The sequence below is a fragment of the Capricornis sumatraensis genome, chromosome 5 (assembly GCF_032405125.1).
Source record: "Capricornis sumatraensis isolate serow.1 chromosome 5, serow.2, whole genome shotgun sequence".
Taxonomy (NCBI): domain Eukaryota; kingdom Metazoa; phylum Chordata; class Mammalia; order Artiodactyla; family Bovidae; genus Capricornis; species Capricornis sumatraensis.
In genome coordinates, this window is record NC_091073.1 from 96,518,909 (window position 1) to 96,540,405 (window position 21,497).

Sequence of the window (21,497 nt, forward strand, 5' to 3'; positions counted from 1 at the left end):
CGCTGCAGCCGGCTGGCTCCCTCCTCCCTCTCTGCCTGAAGCTTCAGCCACTGCTTTTGTGCGCTGAGAACATTTTACTGAAGAGGGATCGAAGCACAAAGGTAGGGCTACAGGACGCGTCCAGCAAGTTGTGCAACTGCCTCTTCAGGGACCGAGCAGAGCCAGCTGCAGCAAATGTGAAAGTGATTTGCTCGAGGGAGGAACCAGGGCGATTCCAGCCCGTAGTTTCAGTGCAGTCTTCTGCTCTGGGAGGGGTGAACTCAAAGTCCTACTGTTTCCCAAACCCTCCATGGAAACAAAAGAGCATCATGCTGCTCTAGTCACACCCCATGTAATGTTTAGAAAGGGCACGCTCACCAACGGGCTCCAGCCGTAAAGCACTGATCCTGAGCTTGGTCACATTCTCGGCTAGAAATGCATAGGACTGTTCCTTCAAATTGCGCACAGGTGTGCACCACCCACAACTAAATCCTCATCCTCATCCTGAGAATGATCTCGAGAGAACAAATATGGATAGAAAGCTCTGCAAAGTAGAAATGTTACCCACCTCCCACCTCTGAAGGCAGGAAGACAAGGAAAGAAGTTTTACAGGAAAGAGATTACAGACTCAAATTGCTTTCAGTGGAGGTAAACAATCAGCTTTCCCCCAAATCTTCCAAATTAGTTAGAGTCTTTTCCTGATGGTTCTAAATTTTAACTATAGCATGGTACAAAGAAAAATGGTTCAGGTTTTTTGAGACCTGGATAAACTTTCTGAAACTCTGCAAACCTACACCTGTAAAGGAAAGGGAAAGACAGGCATGTCTACTGACGTCTGATGAGAAAACAGTGTCACTGGGAGAAAAATTCCACAGTAATTTATTTCTAGTGAATTCCAATAGAGCCTTACTTAGTTGGAGCAGAAATGTTTCCTGTGACTTTTTATGTAGGTCTCACTGAAGACCCTCACAGTTGCTTCCCTTAAATGGGTAATGTTTGTCTGATGAGAATTCAAAAAATATTCCAAGCAAAACAAGAAAGGAAGCTCAGCACTTCTCATTACCATCATTGCCAGGATCCAGAGACCTGTGGTGATCCCATCAGGACTCACAAGGACACTGTTTCAGTTCAGTTCAGTTCAGTCGCTCATTCATGTCTGACTCTTGGTGACCCCATGGACTGCAGCATGCCAGGCCTCCCTGTTCATCACCAACTCCCAGAGTTTATTCAAATTTATGTCCATTGAGTCGGTGATGCCATCCAACCATTTCATCCTTTGTAGTGAGAATGTTCCCGAGAAGTTCAGGATCAGTGCTTTATGGTTGAGCCTATTGGTCAGCATGCCCTTTCTAAACAGGATACGGTTTAAGAGAATTTTTGAGGGCTTTTTTTTTTTTTCCCCTACGGGAGCAAAGGAATAAAGGAAAGTTGTCATGGTATATTGTAAAAGTCTCAACTTTTTGTCAGGAGATCTGAATTCTGGTCCTGGCCCTTCCTCTAACAGAATGACCTTGCACTAGTCGCTTTCCCACTCTGGACCTTACTTTTCTCATCTGTAAAATGAGAAGGCTAAATAGATGATTTCCAAGGACCATCCCAGAAGTAATACCAAAGAATGATGTGAAGATTTCTCTGGAAACTGCAGACAATTGTAAATCAGTTCAGTTCAGTCACTCAGTCATTTCCGACTTTTTGCAACCCCATGAATTGCAGCACACCAGGCTTCCTTGTCCATCACCAACTCCTGGAGCTTACTCAAACTCATGTCCATCAAGTCGGTGATGCTATCCAACCATCTCATCATCTGTCATCCCCTTCTCCTCCTGCCTTCAATCTTTCCCAGCATCAGGGTCTTTTCAAATGAGTCAGTTCTTCACATAGGTGGCCAAAGGATTGGAGTTTCAGCTTCAGCATCAGTCCTTCCAATTTACTATTATTCAGGACTGATTTCCTTCAGGATGGACTGGTTGGACCTCCTTGATTCAAGTGACTCTCAAGAGTCTTCTCCAACACCACAGTTCAAAAGCATCGGTTCTTTGGTGCTCAGCTTTCTTTATAGTCCAACTCTCACATCCATACACAACTACTGGTAAAACCATAGCTTTGACTAGATGGACCTATGTTGGCAAAGTAATGTCTCTGCTTTTTAATATGCTGTCTAGGTTGGTCATAGCTTTTCTTTCAAGGAGCAAGCATCTTTTAATTTCATGGCTGCGGTCACCATCTGCAATAATTTTGGAGCCCAGAAAAAGAGCCTCTCAACTGTTTCCACTGTTTTCCCATCTATTTGCCATGAAGCGATGGGACCAGATGCCATGATCTTAGTTTTCTGAATGTTGAGTTTTAAGCCAACTTTTTCACTCTTGTTTCACATTCATCAAGAGGCTTTAGACAATAGTAATACCATGCTCCTAAAATAAGTCTCATGTGCTTTCTACATAACAGAATAGCTCCACTGGCACAGAAAGGAGCTTGGAAAGGTTTGGGGGGAAGGGTTGACTTGGTCTGGTTTTTTGCCCTAATAGAGGCCCTGGTCATCTCTATGATACACATATGTGTAAACTTCAGTGTGGTCCATAGGAAATTAGCTATGAAGTTTCTGGCAGTTAGCCGCACAAATGGAGCCCAAATCTGAATCCTCCTTAGGAAAACCTACTTTACCTACCTGACCACTGAGACCCAACTGTTAGTCCTCTGTGTTTTTTCTTCAGTCAAAGGGGGAAACAGGATGCTGTTTTGAAAAAGTATCTGACAAATAATATCTTTTAAGCATGTTGTGTTTATAAAGAGGAAGTCTTGGTTCAGTTGTAAATACTTCCATTACAAGTATTACTATGCAAAGACTCATTTAAGATATATGTACTGAGTGCCTGCTGCTGCTGCTGCTGTTGCTGCTGCTAAGTCGCTTCAGTTGTGTCTGACTCTGTGCGACCCCATAGACAGCAGCCCACCAGGCTCCCCCATGCCTGGGATTCTCCAGGCAAGAACACTGGAGTGGGTTGCCACTTCCTTCTCCAATGCCTGAAAGAGAAAAGTGAAAGTGAAGTCGCTCAGTCATGTCTGACTCTTAGCTACCCCATGGACTGCAGCCCACCAGACTCCTCCATCCATGGGGTTTTCCAGGCAAGAGTACTGGAGTGGGGTGCCATTGCCTTCTCCATTGAGTGCCTACTTTGCACTAAACCCTAGTCCAGGTGCAGCAAATACAACAGGGAAAAAGAAGGATAAGTTCTCTGCTCTCAGGGAGTCAAACTCTAATGGCGACCAATGAGAGACAAAACACAGGCAACAATAAAAAAGAATTAGAAGTGGAGTGGTGGGACAGAAAGGGGTGGGCTACACTGGATGGAATGAACTCTTTAGAAGAACTACCCGGCACAGATCAGGGAGAAGAATGCCCCAGACAGAGAGAACAGCAAGGGCAAAATCATCAAAACTTGGGAAAGAAAGAAATCAACTGGTGGAGGAAGTGAGTCAAGTAAGATAAAATCAAAGAAGTGAGCAGCAACCAGACCAGGTACATCACTAGATTTGATGCTAATTATTGGAGAGAGCTGCAAAGAATATAATCAATCTGAAATAAATCAATTTTGATTACATTCTTTGCAGCCAAAGATGGAGAAGCTCTATAGAGGCAACAAAAACAAGACTGGGAGCTCACTGTGGCTCATATCATGAACTCCTTATTGCAAAATTCAGACTTAAATTGAAGAAAGTAGGGAAAACTACTAGACCATTCAGGTATGACCTAAACCAAATCCCTTAAAATTATACAGTGGAAGTGACAGAGTCAAGGGATTAGATCTGATAGACAGAGTGCCTGATGAACTATGGACTGAGGTTTGTGACCCTGTACAAGAGGCAGCGATCAAGACCATCCCCAAGAAAAAGAAATGCAAAAAGGCAAAATGGTTGTCTGAGGAGGCCTTACAAATAGCTGAGAAAAGAAGAGAAGCTAAAGGCAAAGGGGAAAAGGAAAGATATACCCATCTGAATGCAGAGTTCCAAAGAATAGCAAGGAGAGATGAGAAAGCTTTCCTCAGTGATCAATGCAAATAAATAGAGGAAAACAACAGAATGGGAAAGACTAGAGATCTCTTCAAGAAAACTAGAGATACCAAGGGAACATTTCATGCAAAGATGGGCTTGATAAGGGACAGAAATGGTATATACCTAACAGAAGCAGAAGATATTAAGAAGAGGTGGCAAGAATACACAGAAGAACTGTACAAAAAGGATCTTCACGACCCAGATAACCATGATGGTATGATCACACACCTAGAGTCAGACATCCTGGAATGTGAAGTCAAGTGGGCCTTAGGAAGCAACACTACAAACAAAGCTAATGGAGATGATGGAATTCCAGCTGAGCTATTTCAAATCCTGAAAGATGATGCTGTGAAAGTGCTGCACTCAATATGCAAGCAAATTTGTAGAAGTCAGTAACGGCCACAGGACTGGAAAAGGTCAGTTTTCATTCCAATCCCAAAGAAAGGCAATGCCAAAGAATGCTCAAACTACCACACAATTGCACTCATCTCACACGCTAGCAAAGTAATGCCCAAAATTCTCCAAGCTAGGCTTCGACAGTACGTGAACCATGAACTTCTAGATGTTTAAGCTGGTTTTAGAAAAGGCAGAGGAACCAGAGATCAAATTGCCAACATCCATTGGTTCATTGAAAAAACAAGAGTTCCAGAAAAACATCTGCTTCTGCTTCATTGACTATGCCAAAGCCTTTGACTGTGTGGATCACCACGAACTGTGGAAAATTCTTAAAGAGATAAAAATACCAGACCACCTGACCTGCCTCCTGAGAAATCTGTGTGCAAGTCAAGAAGCAACAGTTAGAATCAGACATGCAACAATGGACTGGTTCCAAATTGGGAAAGGAGTACATCAAGGCTATATATTGTCACCCTGCTTATTTAACTTCTGTGCAGAAAATATCATGCTAAATGCTGGGCTAGAAGAAGCACAAGTTGGAATCAAGATTGCTGGGAAAAATATCATTAACCTCAGCTATGTAGATGACACCATACTTAGAGCAGGAAGTGAAAAGGAACTAAGAGCCTCTTGACGAAAGTGAAAGAGGAGAGTGAAAAAGCTGGCTTAAAACTCAACATTCAAAAAACAAAGATTATGGCATCTGGTCCCATCACTTCATGGCAAATAGATGGGGAAACAATGGAAACAGTGAAAGACTTTATTTTGGGGGGCTCCAAAATCACTGCAAATGGTGACTGAAGCCATGAAATTAAAAGATACTTGCTTCTTTGAAGAAAAGCTTCAAAGACAGCATATTAAAAAGCAGAGATATTACTTTGCCGACAAAGGTCCATCTAGTCAAAGCTATGTTTTTTTCCAGTAGTCATGTCTGAATATGGATGTGAGAGTTGGACCATAAAGATAGTTGAGCACCGAAGAAGTGGTGCTTTTGAACTGTGGTGTTGGGGAAGACTCTTGAGACTCCCTTGGACTGCAAGGAGATCCAACCAGTCCATCCTAAAGGAAATCAGTCCTGAATACTCACTGGAAGGATTGATGCTGAAGCTGAAGCTCCAATATTTTGGCCACCTGATGTGAAGAACTGACTCCCTGGGGAAGACCCTGATGCTGGGAAAGACTGAAAGTGGGAGGAGAAGGGGACGACAGAGGATGAGATGGTTGGATGGCATCACCAACTCAATGGACATGAGTTTGAGAAAACTCCGGGAGTTGGTGATGGACAAGGAGGCCTGGCGTGCTGCAGTCCATGGGGTCATAAAGAGCTGGACATGACTGAGGACAGAGCATATCAGGGAGTTTCATGCAAGGAAGTAACTCAGCTGCAACAGTCCAAGAGCATCTTCTTTTGTGTCCACACCCCATCTCACACGTCCAACCCCCAGGTTTTTCCTGAGGACCCATCTTTTGAGGCAGACCTCCTCTGCTCCCACATATGTGAGGCAGATAATGCCCCATGGGGTGAATCTTTGACTAAGGCAAGAGAGCAGCTGACAGATAAATTCTTCTCCCTTCCATCTCCTTATGGACTGCTCTGAAAAAATATAAAACAAAATCAAAGCCAGCCAGAAAATAATCTCACAAGATTGAGAAATCAATCATCCTTTTTTCCTCCCCTTTCCAGTTTCATCGAGATGTAATTGACATAACAGCACAGTGTAAGTTTAAGGAGTGCAGCATAATGGTTTGACTTTTATACATCATGAAAGGATTATCACAATAGGTGTAGTGAACCAATCCATCATCTCATATAGATGTAACAACAAATTAAAGAAATAGAAAACATTTTCCTTGTGAGAAATCAGTCATTTTCAAACCCAGGTGGTGGCCTGTTGACTGCTGCACACTCACACTCTCTCCTCTCCTGTCTTACCCTCTGCCCTCACCCTGCTACCTGGGATTGGGTTCTGAAAGCACGAGCCAAGCAGAGGCGCATCTGCTCTGCCACCTTACTGCCCAGCAGCCCCTGCAGGCAGTGCTAGAAGTGTGTGCAGTGGATGAGAACACTGTGCAGAGTCTCTGGAAAGCCTTGGGGGAGAGCTAGCACAAAAACACGAGGGTTGTGAAGCAAGGCCAGATCTTCCGTGGCCAAGGACTAGTCTCCATTTGAAAACCAGCTCCTGGTACCACTGCGACCTCGTAGAACTTGACTGATCTTGGGCCATCAACTGACTATACAAGTGACTATGAGAACTGCCCACTAAGCTGGATGGGATTAGATCAGGATCATGAGGTCAGAGAAATGCAGCAATCCACTGTATGATGGAAAATGTGGATTTAGTTTTGGGCCCAAGCAAGTCCAGAAGGTATAAGCAAACTACCTAAACAGGCAGTCCAGGTTCCCCTGCACCCCCATCTAGTGCATTAACGCCTCTTCCTTGACTCACAGCCTCATAGAGGATTCCTTGATACCAATTAACACAAGAGGAAAGGACGCAGGTGTGGTCCATAGATGGGCCAATAACAGTATATTGATATAAAAAACAAAATACTATAGCTGCATTACTCAGGAGTGGGTCTAAAGGGCTGGGATGAAGGCAAATTCTCCCTGTCGGTAGAGCTCTGAGCAGTCTACCTGGTCATCCACTCCGTATGGAGGGGCCTGAAATACAGATAAACATAAATTCATAAACAGTGGCCAAAAATGGCTTAATGGTCAAGCCCTGAAAGGAACAAGATTGGAATATCAGAAATGATGTCTGGATAAACAACTAGATCCTAGTATATAGCACAGGGAACTATATTCAATGTCTTATAATAACCTGTAATGAAAAAGAATCTGGAAAAATATATATATATGAATCACTTTGCTGTACACGAAAAACTAACACAACATTGTAAATTGGTGATACCCAAGTAAGAAAGAAAGAAGTGGCCTGGGGAAGGGGTATGTGGATGGATCTATAGAAGAATACACCAAGCGTTTAGGTCTCTGAGACTCATGCTAACACCCTCAGGGGGTGTTCCTTCCAGCTAAAGCTCTCACCAACCAGATGGACAGGAAGACTCGTCTTATGGACATGAGTCAGCCTTTCTTTCTTGGCCACCACTGTGCTTGTGCAGTGAAAGTGAAGTTGCTCAGTCATGTCCGACTCTTTGCGACCCCGTGGACTGTAGACCCATGCTATACCCACCAGCTTCCATACATGCTGCCTGCTATGGATGGGCTAAATAGCATGAATTACTGCTCACTAAGACTCATGTAGCTGCTACCACTGCTGAAGGCCCAAACTGCCAACAGCAGAGACTGTCACTGAGCCACTGACACGGCATTATTGCTCAGAATTCGTGCTTCCCGTTCCTTTAGCCTTAGGCTCTGCTATGTTAGGACTCCCTGTCCTGGGTGAGGATACTTCTGCTAGAAGCACAGTAAGACTCCTACTAACCTTGAAGACTTGACTCCCACTTGGTCACTTTCATCTCCTCAATCCAGTAGACCAACAAGCAAATACATGAGTTTATTTCTAATCACCATGAGAAGCTAGGATAGATACTACACAATGGAACAGGACAGAGTATGTCTAAAACCCAAGGCAAGGGACTTACTGGAATATCTCTTGGTGCTTCCTTGCCCACTGATAACAATGGATGGATAGTTGAGTTACCAGTGACTGATCAAATTAAGGCAACTAAGGATTCCTGTCCCTCAAAGATGAAGGTCTAGGTCAGTCTACCAGCAAAGGAACTCAGACCAGTGGCGTGTTGGACAGGGAAGAGAGGGATCTAGAAGGAGTGGCGGAGGGAGAAGTTGATGATGGAGATCTACTACACGTGTGCGACAGGTTGCAGGCTGCAGCATCCGGACTGTAGCCGTTTTGCTAACTCTTTCACCTTAAATCTTTGCAGAACTTATGGCAGGCCATCAGCTCGTGAACGCGTATCTCCTTTCTCCGGGAAGACATAAAAACATCACATCACAAAAATGAAGGCCACATATCATAGTATTAGGGCCAGATACAGGGGGAGGGTAGAACCGATCTGAGAGACAGAGGAGGCAAGCTGTCTCAGCACTTCTCGCACACCGTCCAGACCTTCTTGGTCTCACCCATCCACAGGCCCTTTGGCCAGTTGTTCCAGATACAGCTGCAGTGGCGTGACCTCCTCTGTGCGGCCTCTGACCCACTGAGGCACACAAGAGCTGGTGCGCCACACCAAGCTGCACACTCCCATCCTTGCCCTGGAGCATCCTTACCAACACCAAGGCACAGTACATGCAGACCCACACAGTGCCCGCAGGGCCCGCTGCAGAATTTGCAGTACAAACTGAAAATGTGAAGTCACTCATTCAAAAGGCATAAAAGAAGGTTTTTTCTTCCTTCCAAAGTCTCTCTCTTGACCTGTCATGGTATATTTTACCTGCTATTTCATGGGACACTCCCTCGAGCAGAGAGATACTCACCAGGTGAGTGTGGACCCTTCCTAGCATCCAAGGCACCACCTAAGACCAAGCGGCACAAAGTCTGGCGCTGAGAACCCATCTCAGGGAGGCAGGGAAAAGAAGAGACCACTGTGAGCAGAGGCACCAAGCCCCTCAGCGCAGGCTGTGTCGTCCCTCACACTTCACCTATAAAACACAAGTTCAGAAATGAAATTAGTAAGACTTTCCAGGCAGTGCCTACAGGGCATCAAATCCCAAGAGTGGGCCCTAGTCTGAGATCGGCTATGACTTCATTGGTCACGTGCCCAGGAAGCCTGCCCTGGTGCCTACTCAAGCCCAGACAGGAGTGTAAGGGAATTAACACCCCTCCCAGCAAACCATTAACCAACAGGAGACGGGCGACAAGTCAATTCTCCCTCCTTAATCCAGATATACTGTCCTGAAGAGCAGTTTCTCGGAAAATTAACCCATAAGAAATCAGTCCCACTGGATTCCAAGTGCAGGCTGGCTCTGCTGGGCATTTTCAGGTGATTGTCTCCTTCCTGGACTCACTTTCCTTTTCTTCATCTTGCTTGGGCTGCATTCCAATCAAAGTAATAGTACATAAGCCATTTCCACAGGCTCTAATTTTGGGTGACCCAGGCTAGGACCATCAGTTAACTGAAAAAGCAAGGCAACAGGGAACATACTTTAAATAACTTGTTTTCACTTAAGTGGTTTATTTTAGTTTAGAATGCTATTTAATTTAAAACATTTAAGCATGCATTTGTTTGCCAATGTTCCAAAGGTTTTTTAGTTTGTTTGTTTGTTTAAGATTCAGTTCACTCTGAGACAACCCAGAGGGATAGGATAGGGAGGAAGGTGGGAGGGGGGTTCAGGATGTGGCATATACATGTATACTTGTGGCCAATTCATGTTGATGTATGGCAAAAAAAAAAAAATCACAATATTGTAAAGTAATTATCCTCCAACCAAAATTAATTAATTGAAAAAAAATGGGGTTCACTGGTTGAAGTCCTACTTTATCTTTTTTGATATACCGTAGCCATAAGGCAACATTTACAATTTGTAGGCTTGATTTATTTAAAGTAAAACAATAATTTAAAGACATTTTTAAAGCAATTTGAATGCACCATTTCTCAATTTTTATAGATTCTTTTCTTTCTTTAAGAGCTGCCCCACCAAGCCTGACTTGGCAGCACTCTTAGTGAGTATATGTATCAAGTAATTCCAAAGTACTCAGTTTAGTTCCATAATAAGAGTTATTTTTCTGACAATGTTTTCATAAGTTTATATGACATTTATTCAAATTACAGTCACAAGTATATTACCTATAAACAGATTTACATCATTACAATTCTAAAGACAATTGCAAGTACAATAAACAGGTTTGATGGCAAACACAATTGATTCCTGGTAACATTCAGCTCCACTGATGGGGACAGAAGACTGTGGTGTCCTTGTATCAGTGATTCTCAAAGCGTCCCCAGACCAGCAGCAGCAGCATCCCCTGGGAAATGGTTATAAAAGCAAAATTCTCAGACCACCTCCAGACCTAATGGAACCAGAATCCAGAAATGCAAGTCATACACAAGTGTGAGAAACACTGTTCTAGAGAATTATTTAGTAACCGAGAGCATTGCGTGATGGGCAACAACTAGTACACTTTACTAAGTAGAGAGTATCCTTAATTTAACAAATTAGTCCATTGGAGGTCAGTTAAAAGAGTTTCTATTTTTAAAAAAAAAAGAGTTTCTATTGTGCTTTGTTAGGATTAGGCTTGACTTTGTCTAAACAAAGAAAGTAAACCATAGTTCATGTAAATATAGTTAGTGCTACAGAACTGTACTTCCCTGGTGGCTCAGATGGTAAAACGTCTGCCTACAATGCGGGAGACCCGGGTTCAATCCCTGGGTCAGGAAGATCTCCTGGAGAAGGAAATGGCCACCCACTCCAGTATTCTTGCCTGGAAAATCCCATGGACAGAGGAGCCTGGTAGGCTACAGTCCATGGCGTTGCAAAGAGTCGGACATGACTGAGCAACTTCACTTTCACAGAACTATACACTTAAAGATGGTTAAGATGGTAAAGTTTGTATTATTTTTTACCAGAATTAAAAATAAATCAAATTCAAATTTAAAAAGCAGTGGCCTGGACTTCCCTCATGGTGCAATGGATAATAATCTGCCTGCTGAGGCAGGAGACATAGGTCTGATCCCTGGTCTGGAAGATGCCATGTACCTCGAGGCAACTAAACCCACCTGCCACAACTACTGAGCCCAGGTGCTGCAGTTACTGAAACCTGGGCGCCGAGAGTCCATGCTCCACAGCAAGAGAAGCTGCCACAACGAGAAGCCCCCACACCTCAATGAAGAGCAGCCCCCACTCACCACAGCGAAGCTCACATGCAGCAACGGAGCCCCAGCACAACCAAAAATCAAATAAATAAATACATAAACATTGTAAAAGGATTTTCCTTAAAAAAAAAAAGAAAAGAAAAGCAGCAGTAGCTTGAGCACATTAGAAATTTATTTTTCTTTCGTCTAAAAGAAACCCAGAAATAGCTCATGACCTGTATGGCACTCCCTTAAGTGGCCAAAGACTCAAGCACCTTCTGCCTCACTTTCCACTGTCCCCTTAGTGTGGGACGCTTGCCCTCCTGGGACAAGAGGGCTGCTAGAACTTCAGCCACTGCATCTACATCCCAGGCAACAGCGTGGAACAAAGGAAATGACAGGGCAATCCCTCCATTAAAAGGAGCCTTCACAGAAATCCCACACAACACTTCCTTTTAACATCTCATTGTCCAGTAGTTACATGGTTTTCAATAGCTGCAAATTGAAAGGGAGCTGCAAATTGCAAAGGGAGCTGGCGAATGTCTTTTAACTTGATGCACAACTTGCCCACTCAGACATTACTAAGGGAGACAAGGATAATAAATATTGAGAGACAATTAGCCAATTCTATCACACATCCTAACTGCAAAATTATACCTGCCATTACCAAACCCCCAAATGAAGATATCTCTTGTGTAAACACTTCTAGACATTGCTGTCGTAAAAATGCACATGAATCCAGGCAGCTTTTCTTGAAGAAATAAGAATTCACATCTTTTTCATGAGATTTTTAAAGAGAATGCGGGGAAGAAAGACACCCTCTACCAAGGCCTGCTGTGTGCCAGCCACAGTGCCTTGGCATCTCATCTCATTGACTGTCCACTACCAGGCATGGTAGGAAGTCTAGCTTTCGATGATGGTCAAGGTGGGCTGGATTTGATGTAGTTAAAGAGAAAACTCCTGCTTACTTGTTGGGAGGGGGATAGGGAAGTGAAGGAATCACGCAAGAGTTCCTATAGATCAAAGAAGGGGACCTGACCACACCTACCTTCTAGCAGGTGACCGAGTGCTGAGAACTGGAAACATCGTTGGCTGATGGTTCAGGGTTAGAAAGAAGCTCGTAGAAGCCAGGAGCACTGCCCCACCACCTTTGTATCTAGCACCTGGCCCACATCCTCACATACCCAAGAAGACTGATAAATGTTAGTTTGCCAAAGGAAAGTTTTAAAATCCCCCCTTAATCTCCCACATGAACCTCAATCATCTTTCTAGAACCACTCTTCCTGGAAGAATTAACTTCTGCAGCATCATTCCTAGACTAGATGGTGAAAAAGATAAGAACTTGCTGAAAATTAGGTTCCACTCAACTTCATTCACATTGCCTGCCACCCAAGAGAAAAAAATTCCCCAGTGCAGCATGGATGCCAGCCTTCTGATGGAGGAAACACTTACTTTGACTTTCATGCTGCAGTACAATTTGATGTGTCAAAACTCTTGTCTTTAATCTGCCCTTTTACAAGGACGTCATAACAAATGTTACAAAAGGGAAATACATTTTTCTGATGAGGAGGTTACACAGCAAACTAATCACTTTCGCTTTTCTGAAGAATCAAGTGCTGGTGTTGTTATTAGGGATTGTCAGCTAAATAATTTAAGCTGTGCTATTTACGTAAGTCCCTAATTACTGCTGGGATTTGAACAGTAAGATAGAGTTAATGATCTCTTCTGTCACATCTCTTCTGTAATGTGATGACTTTGGGGAGCTTCCTCCTTCTAATTGCATAAAACAACTAAAGCACTCTGTTAAGGAAAAGTGGGTTACTAAATAATGATGAGTCAAAACCCACCTAATTAAGACATGAGTGCCAGAGCTGAGCCCAGAGCTGCTTAGGGGCACACTTCTCATCATTACCGGACATCTCAGAAACCAAATGCGCATTCATGTACCAGGGGAAATAGCCAGGATTATCCATCCAAGTGTCTTCATCAGTACCTTCCCCTGAGTCTCTGGTGTCAGTACTTTAACACTGAAAGCCATGGAGTGCTGAAATTAGATAATTTGATACCACTTTGGACAAAAACCTTATTAGGTAGGTTCTCATTCCACCTCTCTACTCCTCATTCTGGATCCATAAAGATTTTAGGCTTTGAAAAGAAATGGCCCTTGGACCACTGTGGACTCTTGGAGTGAATTCTTATGATTTTGAGGGAATTCTCCAGCTGTCCAGTGGTTAAGAGTGTGCTTCCATTGCACGGGACACAGGTTTGATCCCTGGTCTGGAGGAGGGCATGGCAACCTACACCAGGATTCTTCCCTGGAGAATCCCCATGGACAGAGGAACCTGGTGGGCTACAGTCCATGGGGTTGCAAATGGTCAGACACAGCTGAGTGACTAAGTGCACACACACACACACACAAACCCACACATGAACAAGCACACTAAGATCCCACATGTTGTGCAGCATACCAAAAACACTTTTTTAATTTTTAAATTTTTATTTAGTTTTTGAGTGTGTGGGTCTTCGTTGCTGCTCAGGCTTTTCTCCAGTTCTGATGAGTGAGGGCTACTCTCTAGTTGCTGTGCATGGGCTTCCCATTGTGGAGGCTTCTCTTGTCATGGAGCACAGGCTCTGGGGCACAGGCTCAATAGCTGTGGCACACGGAGTTGTTCCACGGCATGTGGGATCTTCCTGGATCAGGGATCAAACCTGTGTTTCCTGCAGTGGCAGGCAGATTCTTTACCACTGAACCACTGGGGAATCCACCCCCCAAATTTTTTTAATTTAAAAAAAAATTTGTGGAAGTGTTTGCTAGCCTGGACTCTGATTCAAGGCAGTTCATGCAAGCGGAGGGTAGAAGGAGAAGTGTCAGGGCCTCCAGGCACATGACTCTGGTACACAGGAGGTTGTAGGCCCATCGGTCCGCTGCAGCAGATGAAGAGCAAGGGCAGGAGGGTGTCATCGCAGAGAGGAAGGGTGGAACCTAGCTGCACCAGGAGGATGGAGACAGGAATTGACTACTTTTCCATCCACTTAGGAGACTTTGAAGAACTCAGCCTGGTCTGAAGACAAAGAATGGCACCTAAGTTGAGGGCTGAGAACCAGAAAGGAGAGAGGCTAAAGGAACTGGAAGGAGCTGTAAAATGCATGGTACTTTAACCTGTAACTTTCTTCAATAAAAATTTCATGTCCTAAAATTCCCTGGTATTATATGAAAGTTTGCATAGACAAGCTTTGATAGTCTATTGATTGGCTAATTACTACACTGCCACTAACCATAATTCTGTGTGTGTGTGTGTGTGTTTTACTTTTTCCCAAACTGCTCAATATCTATCTTTTTTTAATCTTAATTAAAAACTCTGTAGGTGAGAATTCCCTGGCCATCCAGTGGTTAGAACTCAGTGCTCTCACTGCTGGGCCCTGAATTCCATCCCTGGTCACAAAACTAAGGTCTCACAAGCCTTGCAGCATGGCCCAAAACCACGATAATAAAGAAATAAAACTTCTACATGAATCCTTCATTTTGAAAGTGGAGGGTTGGTGATTCTAGCTGAGAGAAGAGGTAAATCGGTACAGGGCTTAGAACACCCTGAGCTCAGGTGACTGCACCTCTGATGGAAACCCTATATGGACCACATGCAGTTGGAGCTCAAGGAAACATTTCCAACAAGAACACAGATTTGGGAGTCACGCGTGGTGGCAATTACAGTAAGGAAACTGGATAAATACCCGAAAGAATTTTAGAGAGATAAGAGAAGATCAAATATCCGGGTGCAGAGCAACATTTTGTAATGGGTGGTGGAAGAAGAGACGAGTCACAGAGGTCAGAAGAGAGGAAGTCACAGAAGAAAGAGGTGTTGGCCCCAAGGAGAGAAGTTTCAGCAAGGGACAGCTCATGGCATCAGAGGCCATAATGATCGAGCAGATCATGAGTCTGAAACAAAGAGGCTCTTCTACTTGGAGGCTCAGGCAAGGAAACACTCAGAGAAGAGAAGGGGGACACGTTTCAAGGAACCACAAGGTCAACTTTAGAGGAGGATTCTACACATTTGTTTCCTTCAAATCACGGGACAAGGATTTCACAAAGAAATCACACCTGGGGGGAGCCTTCGCTGTAAGAACAGAAGGCATGGGAGAAACTTTTATCACCTATGCTAATTGTAATTAATTTTTGGACGATGCAAGACTCACAAATGGGACACTCCAGCTCTGGGTCTCCCATAGCACAGCCCCTCTGAAGCACATGTGCAGCTGGGGACTGTACACCAGCCCAGTGCTATGTACCTGCCTGCCTGTCCTCACCAAATGCATTCATTTCCCCCAAGCTGCCATCACAAAGTATAATCCAGGAGGTTTAAAACAACAGGAATGTATTCTTCCTTAGCTCTGGAGGCTACAGGTCCAAAATCAAGGCATCGGTGGGGTCATGGTCCCTCTGAGAGCTGTAGGGCACTATCCTTCCTTGCCTCCTCCACCTTCTGGTGGCTCCCGGCAACCCCCAGTGTACACTGGGCTGTGGCCACACCATTCCAACCTCTGCCTCCAACTTCACCTGGCCTCTTCCCTGTCTTTATCTGTGTGCCCTCTCCTCTCCACACCAGGACAACAGTCACTGGGTTAAGACCCACTCGAATCCAGGATGACCTCCTCCTAACCAAGTGCAACGGCAGAGACACTATTTCCAAACAAGGTCACATTCTGAGGGTCCAGGCAGACCTGAACTTGAAGGACACTATTCAGTCCATTACACTGAACATGTGAGCACCTCCCTAGGGAAACTTGTCCCAGCTTGAAGAGCATGACAGACTGCCGAGTCATTTTTCTTCCCTCCCTCCACCTCTTCGATCCTCCTTTTTCCTCAGTGGTGCCCCGTGGAGTTGTTCCAGAGGCTTCTTGTCTGGCCAGACTGTCTGCCTTAACTGTCATGAGAAGTGTGTTGGCCTGTTGTGCATGAAAGCAGAGACCCAGGAACCCAGGACTCCTGAATTCACTCCCGATTGACCCTGTTGCATGACTGGTCTCTACTCTCAGCCCCTGCTCATTCTCAGACACAAAGGCTGGCTACACTTTCGGCTCCTGACCTTCAGCTCTGCCCTGGATGCAGAACTTCCCTCGACTCCCTGAGATAATGACTTCTTGGGTTGGTCCTTCCCTAACGGCCACTGGGACCTGGCCCAGGGCTACCACAGGCTCACTCCTTGTCATTCATTGTCCTGGAAGTCCTCACTCAGCCTAAGACCAGAATGCGTACTTCTGCTCCAATGCTTTCATCTTCCTATCCATTCTGCCAGGACTTTCAAACTCTATCCTTTATACACAGGTAAGTGGAACTCTTCCAGGCTGCACTGATGATACAGGAGCTATCTGATAACCACTCTTCAAAGGGGGCATATTGGATGACATTCTTCTTTTAAAATGGTCCGACCAAGTCAGAGCTGAGTGCTTTCATGGGGGTGGGAACAGTATGTTTTTGGAGGATTTAATAAAGCTTTAACTTCAGAATCATTTTAGATTTACAGAAAAATTTCAAAGACAATGTAGAGTGTCTATATACTCTGTACTATATATATACTATATACTATATATACTATATATATAGTATACAATATATTGTATATAGTATACATTACATTGCATATATATTGTATGTATATATATATGATATACATTAGAGAGAACATTAGGTATGGCACATCTGTCACAATCAATGAACCAATATTGATTTATTATTAACTAAGGTCCACACTTTATTCTTTAATTTTGCTTACTTATTTAGGCCATAGCTCTCAGCTTGCAGGATCTCAGTTCCCTGCCCAAGGATTAAACCCAGGCCCTTGGCAGTGAGAGCACGGAGTCCTAACCACTGGACCACCAGGGAATTCCCCATATTTTTTTCCCTTTATTTTTAGTTAGTGTCCTTTTTCTGTCCCAGGATCCCATCCTGGATATGTTATTACATTTAGTCATCATGTCTCCTCCCACTTCTCCCGATTAATTCTCCTGGCTGTAAGACTTGGGTGCTATCTTCTACAACAGCTCTGCTGTCTCAAACTCAACATCCATCCATAGCCCACCACCTAGACCCCAGAACCCACGAGCACTGGAAGTTCACGGGGCAGACGTGGATCACTCAGAGTAATGCAAGTAGCCTGACCCAAACTGCACTGTTTATAAATGCCTACCTACAAAACAAAATAACTCTTACTATGGTGTGTGTGCAAGGCGGGGCGTATCTTGTCCTGTAAGAAACAGTATATGGCACAAGAGGAGGGATAGGAAATGGATCAAGAATAAAGCCCTCACATGGCTGTGCAGGAAACATCCGAACACATGTTAGGAGGAGCTGCTCTGTCAGTGGGACAGGAGGGAGGGTGAGTAGCCTGAGAACCCAGAGCAAGGCCACCAGGGGGCAGAGATAGACGCTGCTAGTCCACACCTCCGGTGGGGAGCAGGGAGACAGGCAGCTTCCAGTGTTCCACTCCACGAGGCTTCATTCTCCAATCAAATGGGTAAACTGTGTGATGGGCCACAGGGATGTATCAGACTCACAGAACCCCTCCCTTGTGACATGAGGACCAGGGACCCCCCCAAAGGATATCTGTTCCCCAGAATCAGGGATGCCTATCACATGGAGACACCCTCAGCAGGCAGGGGGCATGAATTCTATTCTGTTCTCTGCTTCCATCAGCTCATTCTCCATTTTATCTCTACAGGGAACAGAACGGCCATCTCTCTCCTCCTCTGGTGCCAGGTGAGCCTCATGAGGTGAACATCCTGCTGAATGCAGTGAGCTGGTGGGGAAGGAGACTTAGTATATGCGAAAGAAAGGGGAAGCCACGCTGAGTCCCGGTGAAGGAACTGGGGGAAGGGGGCAAAAAGCAAATAGAAAGTTCTTCACCCATCTCTTCTTCGTGGTCTCTAATGAATCATTACCCATTTTGCCTCCTTGACCCACCTACTATTTTTTTTTAGTAACTTTTAGAGATATAATTCACATACCAAACAATTCACCCATTTAAAGTGTACAATTCAAGGGTTTTTAGGGTTTTAATATATTCACAAAGCTATTCAACTATCACCACTAATTTCAGGACATTTTTTATCACCCCCCAAATAACCCGGTACCCATTAGCAGTCACCCCCCTATCCTTCCCTCCCCACTCCCCAGCAACCACAAATCTGCTTTCTGTCTCTATGGATTTGCCTGTTCTGGACATTTCATATAAATAGAATCATATGTGGCCTTTTGTATCTGACTTCTTAACATACTGTTTTTCAGTTTCTATCATATTGTAGCATGTTATCAGTACTTCATTCCCTTTCGTGGTTAAGAAATATGTCCTTGTATGGATACACCACATTTTTTTATCCATTTATTAGTTGCTGGACATTTGGGTTGTTTCCACTTTCTGGCTATTATGAATAATGCTATTATGAACATTAGTGTACAATTTTTTCTACAAAAATATGTTTTTCCTTCTCTTGGATATATATCTAGGAGTAGAATCAACTGGGTCATATAGTAACTCTATGTTTAACTTTTTGATGAACTGCCAAACCATGGCTGTACCAATCCTTTCACAACAGCAAGAAATAAACCTGTTATTTAAGCCAGTGTTCTTTGGGGTTTTAATGTGTATACAACTGGGCCTAGTTATTAATGGTATACTTGGCCATCAAGTCTCCAGTGTTTTGTAAATGGGTACATACATTTTAACTGACAAGGTGTGTTATCTGCCCAACAAGACTGGGTGCAATTTGGGGATGAGGATCTTATCTTTCTGCATCTGTCACAGAATCCAGCATGGTGCCAGGCCCCACAGAATTAATTTAAATACTTCTGGAGGCATGGGTGTAGGGGCTCAGTGTAAAGAACACACAGAAGTCAGAATCAGCCTTCTACTTCTATGAGTACTGAGAATTTCCTTTTTCTACCATTAGTCTGAGCTGTACCTTTTTAATTACAGGACACAATATTTTCTGTTGAAATGTATTTGGAGAGACACTAGGTGCTGCTGGTTTCCCATGAAAAAGAATGTTGCTAGGAATTATACAGTAATATTGGAAGCACTTATTACCAACAAGTTAGGAAGAACTCTGATTTTTCATTTTTAGCTTTTGCCAAAATTCTTTTCAGATAAAATATTTACAAAATATATAATGTGTTAGGAAGAACAATACCCTCCCCACACCCAGATATTCATGTTTTAATCTCCAGAACACGTTACATGACAAAGAGGAATTAAAGTTGCTAATCAACTGACCTTGAAATAGGGAGATTATCCTGGATTATCTGGGATGTAATCACAAGGGTCCCTTAGAATGGAAGAGAAAGGATGATGTGACTATGGAGAAAAGGCTCAGATCTGACATTGCTGGCTTTGCAGATAGAGGAAGGGGACCATGAAAAAAGGGACACAGATAGTCTCTAGAAACTGGAAAAACCAAGGAAACACACTGTCCCATCGAGCCTCCAGAATGGAGCACAGCCCTGCTGACCCCTTGGTTTTAGCCCAGTGAGATCCTGATCTCCGAAGCTGTCAGATCACTATTTTGTTTTGTTTCAAAGTCATCAAGTTTGAGGTAATTTGTTACAGCAGCAGTAGTATATATGTACAGTAGTCTATATATATATATACAGCAGCAGTAGTATATACATATAGTAGTCTATATATATGTATATTGAGAGAGAGAGAGAGAAAGTGAAAGTGAAGTTGCTCAGTCGTGTCCGACTCTTTGCAACCCCATGGACTGTAGCCTACCAGGCTCCGCCCTCCATGGGATTCTCCAGGCAAGAGTACTGGAGTGGGTTGCCATTTCCTTCTCCAGGGGATCTTCCCGACCCAGGGATCGAACCCGGGTCTCCTGCATTCCAGGCAGACGCTTTAACCTTTCCCACCTCATCCTTTTAAAAGTATGAATCTCCTTGTTAGGAAGACAGTGGGATAGGGGAGCCAGTAGAGTTAGGTAACAGTTTACCAACATAGAGTTAATTTATCATTGTATTCTATTATCTAGTACATGTGATGTCAGACATTAAAAATAATTACATTTTATAATACTTTATACTTTTCTAAGAACTTTAATGTACGGTTTGATCAATGAACAAACAAAAATCATCACAACTTTGAGAAGCTCTGCAAATTCACTGCTTCCCTTTTTGACAGATTAAAAACAATGAGTCACTAAGAAATCCCAGAGACAGGTAATGACAAAATGAGCATTTTGCTTTCATCTCTTCCAAGGGTGGTTCTCAGCCTTTAATATCCTACTCTTTCAAAGAACTTGGGTCCAGGATACTAGAAACCAAAAGCCCACTTTCCTAAGGACATCTGTATATCTGCAGGCATTCTGCTACCGTACCTAGCACTTAGGCTGAGAGTTCAAAGACATTAAGTTAATTGAAAGCTTCTACCTTGGGCTTACAATGACCTGAAGTCTGGTAGGCAGGCAGGTCTAGCTATTTCAGACTTCATATTATGTTAATATGATTTATAGTTCGCAGAGGCCTCTCCTCACTGACTCTACCTCCTACCCAGCCTCCACCCTCATCTGAACATTGTCAGTAGCCTTGTGGGCCAGGGGTTCGCCACTGTCTGACACTGAATCTCTGGTTTGAACTTATCCCTCTGGCCTGTCTTACTCTGGATGCCAGAAGTAGAAAAGTCTACCCTGTTTGTGGCAACTCGAAGCCCAACTCTCTATACAAGTCAGACAGACACATCCTACAATTCATGTCACCTACATTCCCACTCTCCAATTGATGCCCCAGCTTCCACCTTCCTCCGTCCCTCCCTTCCTACCTTCTTTTCCTTCAATAAATACTGAGGACACATCTCTTCTGCATACGGACAAGACACTTGGCATAAGGCAGTGAAGAGCAAGCCCACTCTCTAGTGTCTGACCCTGACACCTACAGGGAAATGCATACATACTTTAAATAACAAATTCTGAAAAGGGGGAAACATGGGGCATCCACACTCAGTTAGCAAGCAGACTGGCTCCAGCTCCCTTAATAAGCTTGGAATTGGTTATTTTCAGCTTGGTGATACCACTCTCAAGGGGTATGATAGTGCAATGATTAAGAACCTGGGCTCCAAAGCCAGACTTCCTAGGCCCAAACACTGCACCTGCTCTTGCTAGCTATGGGCAAGTTATTTGACCTTTCTTTGCCTCAGTTTCCTCAGACGTAACAAGGATGATGATAATAATGCTTCCTAAGGTATGATTAATGCTGATAAATTAATAGCAGTGAGTCACTCTTAAATCAGGTCTTTTGACACATGTAAGTACAGCAT